We start from the raw sequence: 15,206 nt of genomic DNA, 5'->3' as shown, positions 1-15,206 counted from the left end.
CCCGTCCCCTCCTGAGGCGCGGTGGCTGCGTCCCGCTCGCATTCCCGGGCAGGGACATGGCGTGGTCCGCTCCCATTGCCGGCCCCGGCGGGGGAGGCAGAGGGACACTGGCGGCTCCACGGGGCTGGCCTCGCTCTCAGTTCCACCTTACCCCGCTCCGGATACACCGTGCGGCTCGGTGCGGGCACGTCCCCGTGTGGGCGGGCTCGGTCTGCTCGGCTCCGCCCGGCCGGCCGCCGGCGGTGTCCCCCGCGCAGGGAATGGTTTGTCCCTGACTCTCAGCCCTACGCTCCCGCTCCACCTCCCGCTAGTGCCCGGCTCGGCGGGCGGCGGAGCGGGTTGCGCTGCTGGGGGGGGAGCTCCGCCGCACCGCCCCTCACATCACCGCGCCGCCCGTGGGGCGCCCCCCGAGAGGAGCCCCCCGAGAGGAGCGCGGTGCTGGGGCCGCCCCGCCAGGTAACGGTGAGGGGAGCGGCGGGGCGCCTGCATCCCCCCCTCCGCCCGTGCCGCCCCTGCCGGCGGCCGTTTGCCCGCCGCCTCTCCTCAGCCCCCTGCCCGTCGGCAGGCGGGGGGGCTCCGCCGACAGCTGGGCTGCTGTCCCCGGGGAGAGGCGGCGGAGCCGCGAGGCTGCCCGCCGTGATTCAGCATCGCCGCCTGAGCGGGAGGATGAGGAAGAGGAGAAGGAGGGCGGTGGGGAAGGAGAGGGGAGCGGGCGTCAGGGGTGAGAGCGTGGGGGGACCGGGGAGCGAGCGGCGGAGCGGGGGGTGTGCCCTCGGGGTTGGTGCCCTCGGGGTTTGCAGCCGCAGTCCGGCATCTCTAGCGGGGGGCTGGCTGGCTGGGGCCAAATAGTACCGAATGGTACCGAAATCTGCGGGCAGAGGTGCCTGGTGGAGGCTGGATGTAGGGCAAGTTGGAGCTCTGGCCGTGTCAGTGTCCTCGTCCTGTGCTCGCTGCCGGCGGCTGAAGGTCCGTGCTGGGTCAGTTTCTGCGTTTGAAGCGTCACAGAACTGTGAGCAAAAGGGGAGGCGGTTGGTGCTGCGTCTGAACGTGTTGCTGAGCTCAAAAAACGGTGTAGCGTCTCAGTTCTGATCATGCTTGTGCCTTTCTCATGTATTTGCGTTTTGATTACCGAAATCCAAATGTATTGCTTCTCAAAAATACCCAAACCAGCCATGCAGAAAATAGCTGATACGGTATTCCTTTCTGCCCCAGCACTTAACTGATTGTTAGCACCTGCAGGTGCTGCCTATCCAGCTAACACTCACAGAAATCTCACTGGCTGTTCTCACAGCCGAAAGATGAGAAGTGCTTTTGTGTGCAGGAATTGGTTGTCACCCAATTTCTGTAACGTTATCTCAAAATCTACAGAGTGGTTTGGCATCGGTAGTTTTTGCCCCCGTTTCAAGTACAAGGATGTAGTTTTTCAGCCTAGAAATCCTGTTTCCCAGAACAGAAAATATGAAAAGAATACCTATCAATATTACTTTGAACAAAGGTATGACAGAAACAGTTGTAGTGCCAGGGATTTTTCCTGTGTGGTGAGCAAACATATCATCTATGCTAATATAAGAAATTATTAAGTTTGAAGCCAGCTTTTCTGAAGACAAATGCTGCAATGTTTCAGGAAATGATGTGAGCTGCCTGGGAATTCTTCCCTGAGGAAAGAATGTTTTTTTACCTGTAGGTATCAGTAATATTATGCAAGAAAGTCTAGACCACTGGTTGCCAGTTTTTTGCTTGTTTCTTTTTGAAAGATGCCCCCTTTCTATATTTCTGATAGTTTGGGTACGTGCCACGTACTTCCAAAGAGGTCTGCCCATCAATTTGGAAGTGTTAAAGAGGCCAGGACATCAGGCCCATCAGCAGCTATTTGGTAATTATACTGGCAACTTAGGAACCATTTCAGCAGTCTGAGGCTCAGGTTTGCAATTAACTAATGGTTTGTTCCCTATCTCTTCTGAAGTGACCAGTGTTAAATGGGCAGTGTAGATTAGGTTGTGGACAAGTCTGAAGAACTGGGATGTGAATTGGTCAACAAGCAGTTGGACAATAAACCATCTTGAAATCTTTTTGTATAAATATGATTTATTCTAAGATCTTTTTTCATGCTGTATGTTTATAATGAAAGCCATAAATATTTATTTTGAAAATTAAATGTGGCATACTTACGCTGACTGCTGAAAGTGCCCGCTTTGAGCTGTCAGCACCAAGAAAGACTGAAGCATGATTTCTTGATTTAAATCATCTCCATCTGTGGGTATTTATTATATGGTTTAAAAATGTCTGCAGCACACATATGGCAAATGAGTCATTTTTGTAATTCCATGCTTTCTAATGTTCTGTTTTTTCCTTTTTTTTTTTTTTTTTTTTCTGTTATAATGTTGCATTAATAGATTCTTTTACATGTATTCATTCATATAAATTAAGAACATGTTGTTAAAGGATGGAAATCCTTGGAAAAGCAAGAAAATTGAAATGAAATTTTGATGTCTGAAAAAGTGAAATTAATGATAACATTTCCCCAGCTACTTTGTATCTACTTGCGTAAAACTTCTGTCTTGTCTTCAAAAATGAGTGTGACAACATGTTGCAATGTGAACCACTAACGTTTTTTGATTTTGTGCATCAATTTTATTGGTGTAAAGAAAAAACATTGACATCAACAATGCTTATTTTCCATGTCTTCAAGTTTCTGCAGACCTGCAGAGCACTTGGAGAGTTATCATTGCCCTGAAGTATTGTGACTTTTGGGCCAACCATAAATCATAAAAGCACTAAAATCATATTGATAGGCTTTATATCAGTCCATGAAGAAAAAAAAAAAAGAGTGCTTGTCAGTCTTTTACTTTTTTCCTGAGGTATTTCCATCATCCAGAGTTGACACAGAGACTCTATAATGGTCTGAGGGGGGAGGGATTAGTCTTTTCCCAAAAGAGGGCAAGAGTCTGTGTGTAGATAGTGGGAGTTCATTTTATTTGGAAAGATGCATACAAACTGTCAAAGTTAATAAATAAATAAATAAATAAAAATAATAGTAAATAAATTGTAAGTACCACAGCATATTTTTCAGATGATATTTTCTGGATTTTGGTTTTCCCTTATGAACTTCAGAATATCTGGCAAGAGGTTCACTTTTATTTTCCATACACTTTAGAAGTTAAATGGGGCTGTTTGACTTCCAGCAGTATGATTTAAATTGGACCTTATTAATTAGGAGGAAGCTCTTTAGAGCTCCATTAAGACTCAACTAAAGCCTTGCCAGAATGGTAATTCACAGTTATTCCTTCTGCAGACATTATGAGCTGCCTTTAAAGTTTACTGGAACCTTTTCTAATGTTAATATTTAAAATATTAATATATTTTTGATTTAGAACTGATTTCATTGATCTTGACTATGCTGGTGGGTAAGAGAAGCATCTGTAACTGAGTGGATGTGGGAGGAAAAACCTGTGACATGCTGAAGTGGTCAACGTTTTCGTTGGTTGGATATTTGAGCAAATCTGTGTTCCACAGTAGTTACCCTTATGATTGGAACCTTTTCAAGCCAAGGAGGCTTCATGCTGCCTTGCTCTATCAGATACTGTTTTTTTGTGGCGGTAGTTGTAGGAATCCTCAGACTCTGTAGCACCTAAAATATTTGATATTTTGCCTGTTCCCAAAGTTATTGCTTGCAAAGGAGTTTCAATTGCCTTCTGTCTTACGTGTTCATACACCTATACAAAGCCATATACAAATTACCATACTAATTTATACGTTTATAGATGCTTTTGCTCTTGCCTTGAATTCTATATACCAGGAAACAAGGTCTTGCCTAATAGAATAATTTCTTGGTTTTGCATTTTAAAGGATTAAATATATAATAATAGTCCTTGCCTTCAGTATCAGTTTTAGTCTGAATATGGTATCTCCAAAATGAAGATGTACATATATAGTTGCAACGTTTCTTTTCATGTGCTAAAGGTATACGTTTCAGTAGTTTAAAATGTTAAAAACATAGGTATTCCTTTTTTTTAAAAAAAAAAAGAAAAAAAGTTTTGCTTCAAAGGTAATATTTCAGAATATATTCACGTGTCTTATTATCAACATTAACTTCTGGGAACAAGGAAACAGTATTCTTAATGGTGAGCACCAGTTAATAATAATGGAAGAAATATAAAAGAAAGCTCCTTTCTGATTTAGGACCTTTTTTTTCCTTTTTTTTTTTTTTTTTTTCTCCCTTTTCTTTTCTTTCTGTGGATTAAGTGGCATGGCAACTCCCACTTATGTTTGAATTTGGTCTTGGAAGGATTCCAGAAAGAAGCCTCATATGTACCACTGCTCAAATGCACTTTGGATGGTTACATTACTGTTAATTGATAGAAAAACTGATGCCTAAAAGGATGAAGTGCTTTATGCTGCAATTTAGAAGCCTCTTCTGGCCAGCAGGACTCACAGAGAGAACCAACAGTCACTTTTAAGAAGAAAGAAAAACTAAACCCACTTCTCATCTATAATAAATGCTACAGAAAGAATTAAGTGGGTTGTGGGCTTTGGAGTTAGACGCAGCTATGTGTTGACAAGTTTATTTTCATCCTTGCTTAGTAGCAAAATGCTAAATATATTCTTCTTTAGTTACATTAAAGCATGTTTCCTTCCAACTTTGTCCTTCAGTTGACATGTGTTTGTTTTATTTTTAGCACTTGAAATCCAGCACAGTAATATCCCTATTGGGTGCAAATGAAGTATAGCATGAGAAAATGGAATCAGATGCTTAATTGTGAATTTATGCAGTTGAAAAGGCAAAGATCTAAATCCTTGTTATGAACACCCAAAAAAAGTGGACTGTCAGGGCAAAAGATTGTGAGATTTGTTGGGGAAATTGTGCTTATTTACCTGCTCAGAATGGGCTTCTGAAGAATACATAGGAGAGCCATGTTATGGGAGTCTCTGCGTTTTCTTGGATTTTTTATTTATTTATTTATTTATTTTGTAGGCAGTTCTCATGTATTTAGTGTTCATTGAATGTGAAATTTCTGTGAATTTGTTCTATTGTTGTATCCTTCCAAGCTTTTCTGGGCTGGGGGTGGTGGTATTCTAAAGCGCATGATACTAATCTTTGCTGGAAGAGGTCTGAAAAATGTGCAACTTATTCATCTGGACAAAACACCCATAAAATAGCATTTTATGTCATGTGGCTTTTTAGAGGAATATAATATTATTGTAATTTTTGATCTTTCTGTTAACTGAAGTTTTTGCAAGACTATGAAACACTAGCAAGTATTAACAATTAGGCATTAATTTGAATAAAAGATTTTATTGAAAAATCAAAAAGTGATCTGAGAACATGACTTAGTTTGGTATATTTTGTACCATTTTAAAAATGGAAGCGTATGCTGAAAAGAAGATTTCTAAGGCTGGATAGGATATGTTCAGTGAGCAAAGTAAGGCGTTACTGCATGACGGAACAGGAATCGGTGCTATTTTTGGAGTGCTGCAAGGACTTTCTTAGAGTCAAGCATCTTGCAGATGCTGCTCTACATCAATATCCTGCAAGTAAAGAAACAGAAGAAAAATAAAGGAACAATATGGAGCTGGATTTAAAAATTTGGACACTCGTTGAGAATTGATCCAGTTAATGACCCCAAGCAGGCACTGAAGGCCTGTGTATTACTTTCTACTGTTGCCTCCTGGTCTGAAGAGAAAATGAAAGGGCTTTACAGTCTTTTTGCCCAAAATAGCATTTATGAACACAAAAAAATATAGAAAGCAAGTATTTGGTATTTTCTAGGAAAATGAAATAAAATTTATCAGAAATGAAAATAAAAGTAGATATAATGAGGGTGTGGGAATGTCTGCTGCAGGTAGCCAGCACACCCTTTAGCTTCATCGATAAAGAAGATTCAAATTCCAGTCAGTCATGGGTACGCATAGGTAGTGCTGCTCCGGCTACTGGCAGATGACAGATCAATAGTCCAGTTGAGGCAGGCTGTCTGCAACAGTTTGATGGAAGAAAATGGGGACTGTGACAATATGTAGAGCTACTGGGAGAAGTCCTCTGCGAGCAGTAACTTCAGGGAAGATTCCTAAAGAAGGCACTTGACTGTCAGAGTGCTAAGGGTGCTTGGAGATCCTACCAGCAGTAGATCCAGTTCTGCCTGGATCCTCCTGCTGTGTCCCTACCCATGCATCTAGGGACACTGTAGGGCTTCAGCTGCTCTCTGAGGTACGTCACAGGAGCGCTGATCTCCAGCTCAGCCACAGCCGTGCACACGGTCCCCTTGATCTGGACCCTGGCCCGTGGGCTGACCTCCCAGCTCCACCTCAGACCTGCCATGTCACGAAGGACCTGCTCAGTGACACTGCACTGTGTCTGACTGTGGTTGTTGTCACTGCACGTGGTGCTGCCTTTGACTTGTGGATCAACTTCACACCTTGACCGTGGATCTGCCTCATCACCACAAGCTTGTCTGTAGATCTGACTTGACTGAAGCAGGCTCTCATCCCTGGGGCTCACCTTCTCATCTGGCTTGGGTCCTGGCTGGCAAGGCTCCTGCCCTGCTCGCCTTTTATTGCCCTTGGTTCCTGGTCCATCATTTTTCAGGGAGTAGCTGGCCCTTGTCACTCCGTGACTCAAATTTTTCATCAGGTGTTCTGGCAGTGAAACAGAAGTAGTTTGAGAAGAGTACAGAGTTTTAGCACGTAGGTTCACTGAAGACTGGGTTTTGACCAGCTTCTACAAGCAAAAGCTTATGGAGTCTGTGATCAACGGGAGCTTTCCTGAGGAAAAGAGGCTGCGTGGAGACAGGGCTGTTAAGCTAAGTAGCAGTCATCCTACCGAATGGAGAATGGTTGTCAGAGCTAAGTGGGCAGGGAAGTGGAGGCTGGATCGTATTAGCTCTATGCAAAGCCACCAGAATGCGTCACGAAGCGAAAACAAGACTTGACACAAACCCTCAAACTGCATTGAAAACTTTAAAACTTTTTTTTTTTTTTTTTTATAACTGCAATTAACTTTGAAATTAGTGGATTGCTAAAGAGTTCGGACATTTTACGACATTTGGGAAGATTGTATGCGTATGATTATTATCAAAAATACCTTGAAGTTGTACCAAGCATCATGCTCTGTTGAGAATACAGAGTATATTACACAAGAAGTTCTGCAATAAAATATTTAGATAAACAACTGAGGAAGAATTGGAGAGTGTCTTCATTTGTTGGAAGTCTGACTTGGTTTTATTAACTGCAAAGAACTGGAAGCATGTTAGCGCCAATCAAAAGAACTGTTGTTGAAAGCATCTCGGGATTCACCAACATGACATAAACAGCTGGATTCTAAATAGGAAAGAAAAATAATAACGTGGATTGACCCAGAAAGAAAAAGCTGACTTAAACAATGTAAACTAGAGTCATTCCTAAAGCAGTTTTGTAAAGCAGTTTTTTTTTTTTTCTTTTTCTTTTTTTTTTTTTTTTCCCCAGCATTGAAATCTGTGCAGATTTCACTGTTGATTCTGTGCTTCCACAGGTAATTGTGTCACAGTTGGTTGCGCTGAGTTTCTTCTGATAACTTCCCCACCGTTTCAAAGTTCTTGAAGTCATTTCTTCTTCACTTTTGGAAGATGTACCTGTCAAACCATGTGCCAAGTAGAAGTCTTAATTCTTCTGTTCTGTTGTTATTATTATTATTATTTTATTATTTTTTTTTCTGGAGAAACATTTCCATGCAGAGCAACTTGGATGGGATTCATTTTATCAGTGTTTATACAGCTTCAGTGCTGATACCTGCATCTGCCAACCCTGACTGCCTGTAGGCTGATTGAAGGCAGCCAAGAGAAATTAGCTCAAACATCTATACTGTAGATGAATCCACCATTCTTCTTTATGTTTAAGGAATAAATGTTATTGCAGTGTCACCTGTGGGATTTCATTGTAGTGTTTTTTACCTACTGGTTGATGTGAAGGGGAGAGCCATACATACTTATCGTGAGTTGGGGAAATGGCAACAAACTGTAGTAGAGCTGTGGAATTTTCAGAGCCTTATTTCTTTGCATATTTTCACTATAGGTGCGTAAGTATTTGATTTTCTATTGAACTTGAATGTGCAAGCAAGAAAGGCATTCCCTGTGGTGTAGAGAGAATGTGTACTCTTACAGATCATAAATGAAGCAGGAGGAAGCAAGAGGCAATGTCTTTTATGTGTGTTGTAGCCTTTGCACATTTTGTTCCCAGCTTTGTTCTGCCTGTATGTGGTTCTTGAAGGATGGCACCACAACTAGAAGCACTGAGAGCACTTTATGTGTATATATCCCTCTCAATCTCACTAGAATCTGACTCACTACAATGCTTCGTCTTTGTAGGGCAGATGTGACAGTAGCGGTGCAGTCGGCTTTGTCTAGTACTGCTTCCTCTGCAGAATCTGTGTAAGGGAGTTGAATGCTCTGAAACTGGTTCAAACTTGACGTCACATAGAGATGTGCCACCATTTCCAAAATATCTGTTACCGCATCGCTTAAAGAACTCAGAATTTTCTCACTTGAAAGGTCCTGTGTGAAAGCTGTAGTTCGCTGCATGTTCATATATGTGCACTGCTTGTAATGCAATGCCAGTACTTGGAAAAAATGTCAGTTCTTCTACTGGTAGCTTTAGAAATCTGTCAGTACGAACCAGGAAGAGAATCATAACTGTTTTTCTTAGAGCAATTTATGAACTGTTCATCTTAGCTTACTTCTGTGCTACTATTTTATGTTATTGTGGTCTTGACCTCTTAATTCAATTCTACATCTAGAGAAATCATTGTTCTTGTTATAGTGCCTAATGCCTTTGGTATAACTCCTTCCCAATCACTGAGTCATTTTCTGTTTTTAGATTTCACTTCACTTTAGCTTATTGTTATGACTAATCCCACTGACTTTCTTCCCACAGCTCTTGTCACACTCTAAGTAAAGTGGAAAAATAATGTATTCTTTTCTTATAGCATGTATCATGCCTTTCTCTTTTTTGCCTGAAACAGAGAAAATACCTAGAAAGGGTTAAGGAAGAGATCTAAAAAGTGCTAGGGCTAGGCTAAATGGGAAGGAGCTGCTGCTGCAGCGTGTCTTTCCCTGGTCTATGAGTGCTGCCTAAAACTGTATCATCTGTCAATTATTGATAGAAAAATCTGTTTCCGCAGGGCTGACTCTTTTGACAGTCTCAGCAATGCAACACTAGCAGGTAAGTGAATTCATTTTGCTACTTCTACTGTGGAATTATTTTAAATCTGTTTCCATATCAGTAGGAGGTCTTGGTATGACTATTTATTCTGTGGGATGTAATCTTGTCAGTTAAATTCATAATAAATAAAAAATTTGCACTCTCATCAGTAATTTGTGTGCAGAAGAATTTGGTATATCATACTGCCACATGCTGCTACCATTTTTTTTTTTTTTTGAATATTGCTTTTTATTGCAGGCTATGTTAAGTAAAATACACCAGCTTCAATTTGAATGCCTATGTGTTCTGTACTTCTCTACATATTTTGGAATGAGTTCTTTTCTGAGAATCTTGCTCCTATTCTTAGTTTCTTTTTATTTTTCTTTTCCTCCTCATACATCCTGGAGCTCACAGTTTATCTTTCCTTATAATAAAGAGAGCTAGATTAAGGAGCATCTTCTGAATACAGTAATACAGTAAATCTTTCTCTATTAGCAAGGTAAAACATGCTTGTGGAGAGCAACATGGAACTTTTCCTATAGATATATGAATATATCTATATACTGCTTGCAGAGTAACTCCTGTTTCTGAACTTGTGAATATTTCATGAGCTGTGAAATAAGAAGCACTGCATCTAGACTGTCAACCAATTATAAAAGCGATACGTGAAGCTTATAATCTTTGTCAAGAAAGACAGAAATTCAGAGGCAACTCAGTTATTTTTAGCTGTAATTGCTACTGTGCTGAAGATTTGATTTAAATAGACTATAGTTTTGACCTGTGTTTTAATTATATTCCTGAACTGTGCCACCATCAGGGCTGTTCTGGAGCTGAAACGCTGTGATTTTAAGCCCACGAAAATCAATAGAAATGTCTACATTTGCTTTATTGGGCTATGGAGAATATCCTGTGACATATAGCTTGTTTGCATTTACCCTCCAGACTTGAGACAAATTTTGTCAGAAGCACAGAAGAATAAACATTGTAATATTCTGCCTAACATAATTCATTGAAAAAAAATGTGGACCATGTCATCCATGTTTTAGGTTGTGGGGGGGTGGTTTATTATAGCATAATAAGAAATGAGTGTGTTTGTTTCTTTTGACTATTTGTAAAACAGTTAATTCTGCAGCCAGCATGTATTTGCCTGTGTAAGTTTATGCCCTTCTGTTTCACTGAGAGTGTAGTTTCAACAATTAAGATAAAAGCAGTGAAAAATCAAGTTGAGACCTGTAAATGATTTAAATATCCCATGGCTCTCTAGCCTCAGGCTGAGGACTGTTATTTCAGTACATTTCTTGAGTATAGCTCTTACCTAACAGACAATGCCTTTTTGCTATTAAAAACAAACAAGCAAACATGCCAGAGCCAATTGCTTTTAAGTGTTGCTTTTTGGGAGCTGACCAAGATAGATGAGTACAGGGCTAACTGTGATATTGTTCCACATTTGGATCTGTGCTACTGCTGTGATTCAAGTCGTGAAGGGAAACAGGCATACTAGGTCACTTATCCCTCAGATTTTGGAGTTATTTTAACTACAAAAAAACCCACAATGCCATTGTCAATGTGGTCTCTGACCTGATAAATAAACTTTTCAATACTACAGGGTTGCATCAGTAAGGCTGAGGTTATGATTCAGAAAGTACATTATTCTGATCCTCTGAGTTCAAACATATCCTGGAAAACTACTTTTTGGTAGACTATTCTCATGCTTTTTTTTCTTCGAAGCAAAAAGTAAAGCTGGTGTGTAGAAGGTCTGGTGTACGTCATTTTACTTTCTTATTTTGGACCTTCTAAGAAATAAGTTTATATTCAGCATTTAAGGCATGTTATTTTTCTAAGCTTTTCAACTACATGGTATATTTATCTATAGGTGAGCAATATATATCCTATTATAGGAATATTTTGTATATTAGAGTCACGTCTCATTACTGATGAAGACAGACTCTCTATTTAGATCCCCTAAAATGGATTAAAATAGCAAAACACAGGGGGTTTGAAACCAATTCAGTCTTTAAAGGAATTTTTGCAAATTGGGTCAATCCAGTTAGAGAGGCTTTTGAGGACTCGCATCCTTTTGAAGCTGCTCATTTTCTCCTGTTTTCATTTGTAAAAACTATTTTCAAATTGATGGCACCACGTTAAGCCCCAAATATTAAACTGTGGGGAGGAAAGCTTGTTTTTGTTGTAGTGTTTTGTAGCCGCTGGAGTTTCTGGCTAGCTTTTTCAGTTATTTGTAAAATATTACTACCACTGAGTGCTGTTGCAGTAGTGTTTTACTTAGAGTATATCAGCATGTAATCTGGTCATCACAATATTAGGAGTCAGGTACCAGCCCTCATACATGCATGCGGGCGTTTCCAGTGAAGCTGAGCAAATTGATTGATAGTAGGAAGTATCCATATAATATGATAAACAATTCAGTGGTCATGCAAGAGCACCTTTCTTGTACTATCATGGTCAAAGAGAGCTTGAATAGATGTTTCTTTAAGTGCTCTTGGTACCATATTCAAGCCATTATTTTTCTTTCTTTTTGCATTAGGTGCTGAAATTGCAGGCTAATGTCTGCCAATTTATATTTCAGGCAGCAGTGGGAGTCTCATCCTTATTGCTAAACTAGCAAACGTTCTTATGTTGACAGCATAACAGCTTTACACTGTTGACAGTGTAAAGCAGGATGATGTAATCCTCAACCAGAGCCTTCGTGGGCCATGTGTGATGATTGCAGTTTGTGTTCAGGAACGCTGAAATAGGTCCATGAAGTACAGGCCTGTCAAATATAAGATGTAATGGACAGACTTCACGCGGGACTAAGGTGTGGAGGTGTGGATCTTGAAATACAGAGATCTCTAGAAATGATATGTGCTCATGGATCCCTGAACTTGAGGCCATTTTCACACCAAGCCAATGCCACCAACTGGAAGTGAGGAGGAGGAATTTGATGAGTGAGGGGGAGCTTTCTAAAGACTTTCTTCCTCCTCCCCCAGGATCCCTAGTAAATCCCCCCACATGGCCTACTTATAAATTAAGGAGCTATTGCAAATACAGCAGCTTCATTAAAGGAATAGCACTATTTCTGTTATACTGAGATAAATAAGTTGATGTATGTAAGACATTGAAATGTCCTGAATTGTAGGTCCCTATGATCCCTAGCTCTTCCTAGAGAAATAAATAGTTTGAGAAGTGAATGAGAGAAAAAGAAATAAATAGTTCAATGCCATCAGTGATTGTGTGGTGTACACAACTTAAAATGCCCTGCGATAGGTGGTGCTATGTGTTGACAGGCTGTAATGAAGAGCATGGATGGTGCACCACAAAGTCAAACGCAGAGCAGGGATCATCCCACAGGTGCCACAGCTCTATTCCTTTCCTAACTCGCTCTCATTTACCCTTTCCTCTACTGAAAGCACATTTTTAATTATCAGAATTTTAGTATTGCACATAATCATTTTGGCCCATTATTATAATAGGACTCTTCCATCGTTTCTTTCATTAGTGGCAGTAGCTGTCTCACCACAAAGCGCGTTGGGCAGTCTGACATTCCATACAGCTTCCTACACTTGTGGTCCCTAAGACAAACAAACAAAGGTCCTTCAGCTGTCTCTTCTAAAGGGAATGCTTCCTTTGGGGTGATTGGGGTCCAGCCTCCCTGTGGCTGCTGGATGTAATGCCAGCCACCTGTTGCTTGCAGAGAAAATGTGGCCAATGCACACTAGTGTGGTTTGTAGGCTGAAAATACGTATGACACTCCAATGCTAGTTTAAATGACAGTAGGATTATTGCTGCTACTACTGAGGTAGGTAGTTACAATAAATTAAGATAGGTTTGTATTCAGCAGTGTTCAGTGGGACTTATTGGGATCGTGGAGCAGGAATATGTTCTGTTGTGGAGTTAGTAAACTGTTCTCCTGCTGATGGATGTAGTGTTGAAGACTGTGCAATCAACACTTAACTGAAGTGATGTACAGTAGTAGGAGACCTAGGCATTATCCATGCTTTTTTTTTTTTTTTTTTGTTAGTAGTGACTGATGCAGAAGTATGCTTTCTGAACCTAAAATATTACTACACAAAAACTGGCATTCTAGTTATCTGATCTAATTTGTCGGTATTTTTCCTTGCTATTGTGAATGTTACATGAATTTGCGGTTTTTCAAGCTATTGATTTCTAAGTCATACAGGTCTGTTTCACATGCATTTTCATTAATATACTTCCTATGTTCTACGGAACAGGAAATAGGTACAAATATTGTCCTTTTTTTTATTGTAGTTTACTGATTCTATCTTACTTTCTTTTTCCTCTTTTTTTCCAATATACAGAACGTATGAAACTATATTTTGCTAACAGTTTGAAATATGTTATCACTTTAAAAAGGGCTTTTGAAGGGTGAGAATGAACCAACAGACAGTCATATTGTGTGCTGTGCTATGAAAGACACTTTGAAGGTCATTTTTTTAAGCTGAAAATCAATCTTCAACTTGCTGATTCAGGTCTCAGATGTGAAATGGCAGTTATAAACTTTAGCTCTCATTAAAGTAACTGTAACTTCTGGATTCAGAGGTAGTGCTGTTACTTCAGCTGCTGTTTGGTAGTTCAGTTGTAAGTTTTAAAAATGCTGGCCATTTGGATAAACTACTTGAAAGTTTACAGAACTGCACAGGATTCAAAAAAGTTTAAGCTGTGTTGAATCATGCCCCCCTTTTTTTTTTTTTCTTATATAGCTTTTAGCTAACCAAGCACCTGAGCACTTTGTACATTCGCTTCATCTGAAAGAACTGGTGAATAAACATCTCATCTCATTTAATGTTGAGAACAAATGCTTTTGAAATTAATATAGTTTTGCTTTGACTTCAGAATGTCAAAGGAAAACAATTGCTAACGTGTATGCATTTTGAAGCCAGCTGACTGATAGCCTTTTTAAAACAAGTTGATCACTTTGATAACACACAGAGCCTCAAAATGAGGATTGCTTTTTGCATCTAGAATTTCTCTGTAGGAGTGAGAACTTGCCACCAAATTGTTCTGTTAGCGTGTTAAATCAGACTGCTTAGCTCTGCTCACATTTTGTCAAGACATATTAAAAAAAATTGGGAAAGGCTATGATGTTTTTAATTCAGTGGTTTAATGGCTGCAAATTGTTACTTTGCTATTTCAGGATGATAGTGAAGATGGCATTTGTCTCTATTATAGTTTTTGGTCATGTTTCAATCTCATTTTGCAGTTGCATTTTATAGCTTAATTCCAGGTCAACAGATTATTATAGTTTTGTGTAACTGAACAATTTCACATGGTATCTTTTTTTTTTTTTTTTTTCCTATTGATGAAGATTTTTTATTCTTTTTTTCCTGGTCTTCAGAATTTTTTTTCATCTCAGAGTTCAATACACAGAGGAAGTACTTTGTGCATATTTCAGAAGAATAGATAGTATTGATAGTGCTAGATGTATCACTAATATATTGAGAAGTTCTGATCAGTGTTTGTGAATTTCTTGTTGGATGAAAATAACGGCCTTTCTGTAATAAGTAGCAAAGCCTTCCCTACTACAGTGGATATAGGCTTTCACATCCTGAGATGTAAGGGAGCAGAAATCTTTGTTATTTAGGTCAGACTGACAGTACAGAACTCTGATATTTGCTGGGTCCCTGCTCTGAAGACTGCTTTCACTTCTTTCTTTTCATGTTTCTGTGAAACTGTTGTTATTTTAATTTTCCAGGTAACTGGGGAGGGGAGTACTGGGATGCTGCCCTTCCATCCCCGTGGTCAGCTGCCAAGTTATGTAACTGTATCTTAAGCGTGTCTCCATCGCAGGGTGAAAGCTCCTTATGTCGGGAGCTTTGTGGATTTCTTCCTAGCTACTGTGCATTTCCAGACACTTTTGACAGCAGTGGGTAAATAGCACTAATGAACTCAGAGGAAAGCAGTCTGCTAGTTTAAAAATCTATATACTAAAATATTCTACCGTTGCTGAGTGATTACTTGTCACAAAGAAGCCAATTTAATTCAAATAAAATTGACAATCCAATTTTTGTAGCATTTCACCTAAG

General features: G+C 39.9%; 1 protein-coding gene across 6 annotated transcripts in view; it reads left to right on the top strand.

Moving 5' to 3' along the window:
- Window positions 1–327: 327 nt before the first annotated feature.
- TTLL7 (tubulin tyrosine ligase like 7) overlaps window positions 328–15,206 on the top strand; it is a 72,335-nt gene continuing 57,456 nt past the window's right edge. For all 6 annotated transcript variants that reach the window (XR_004253554.1, XM_032192660.1, XM_032192657.1 and 3 more), the window contains exons 1-2: window positions 328–456; window positions 9,146–9,186. The gene's annotated coding sequence lies outside the window, so the exon portion shown is untranslated. The remainder of the gene's footprint in view (window positions 457–9,145; window positions 9,187–15,206) is intronic.

The sequence above is a fragment of the Aythya fuligula genome, chromosome 8 (assembly GCF_009819795.1).
Source record: "Aythya fuligula isolate bAytFul2 chromosome 8, bAytFul2.pri, whole genome shotgun sequence".
Taxonomy (NCBI): Eukaryota; Metazoa; Chordata; class Aves; order Anseriformes; family Anatidae; genus Aythya; species Aythya fuligula.
The sequence above is the reverse complement of the archived record's forward strand: the minus strand, read 5'-3'. Positions and strand labels throughout refer to the sequence as shown.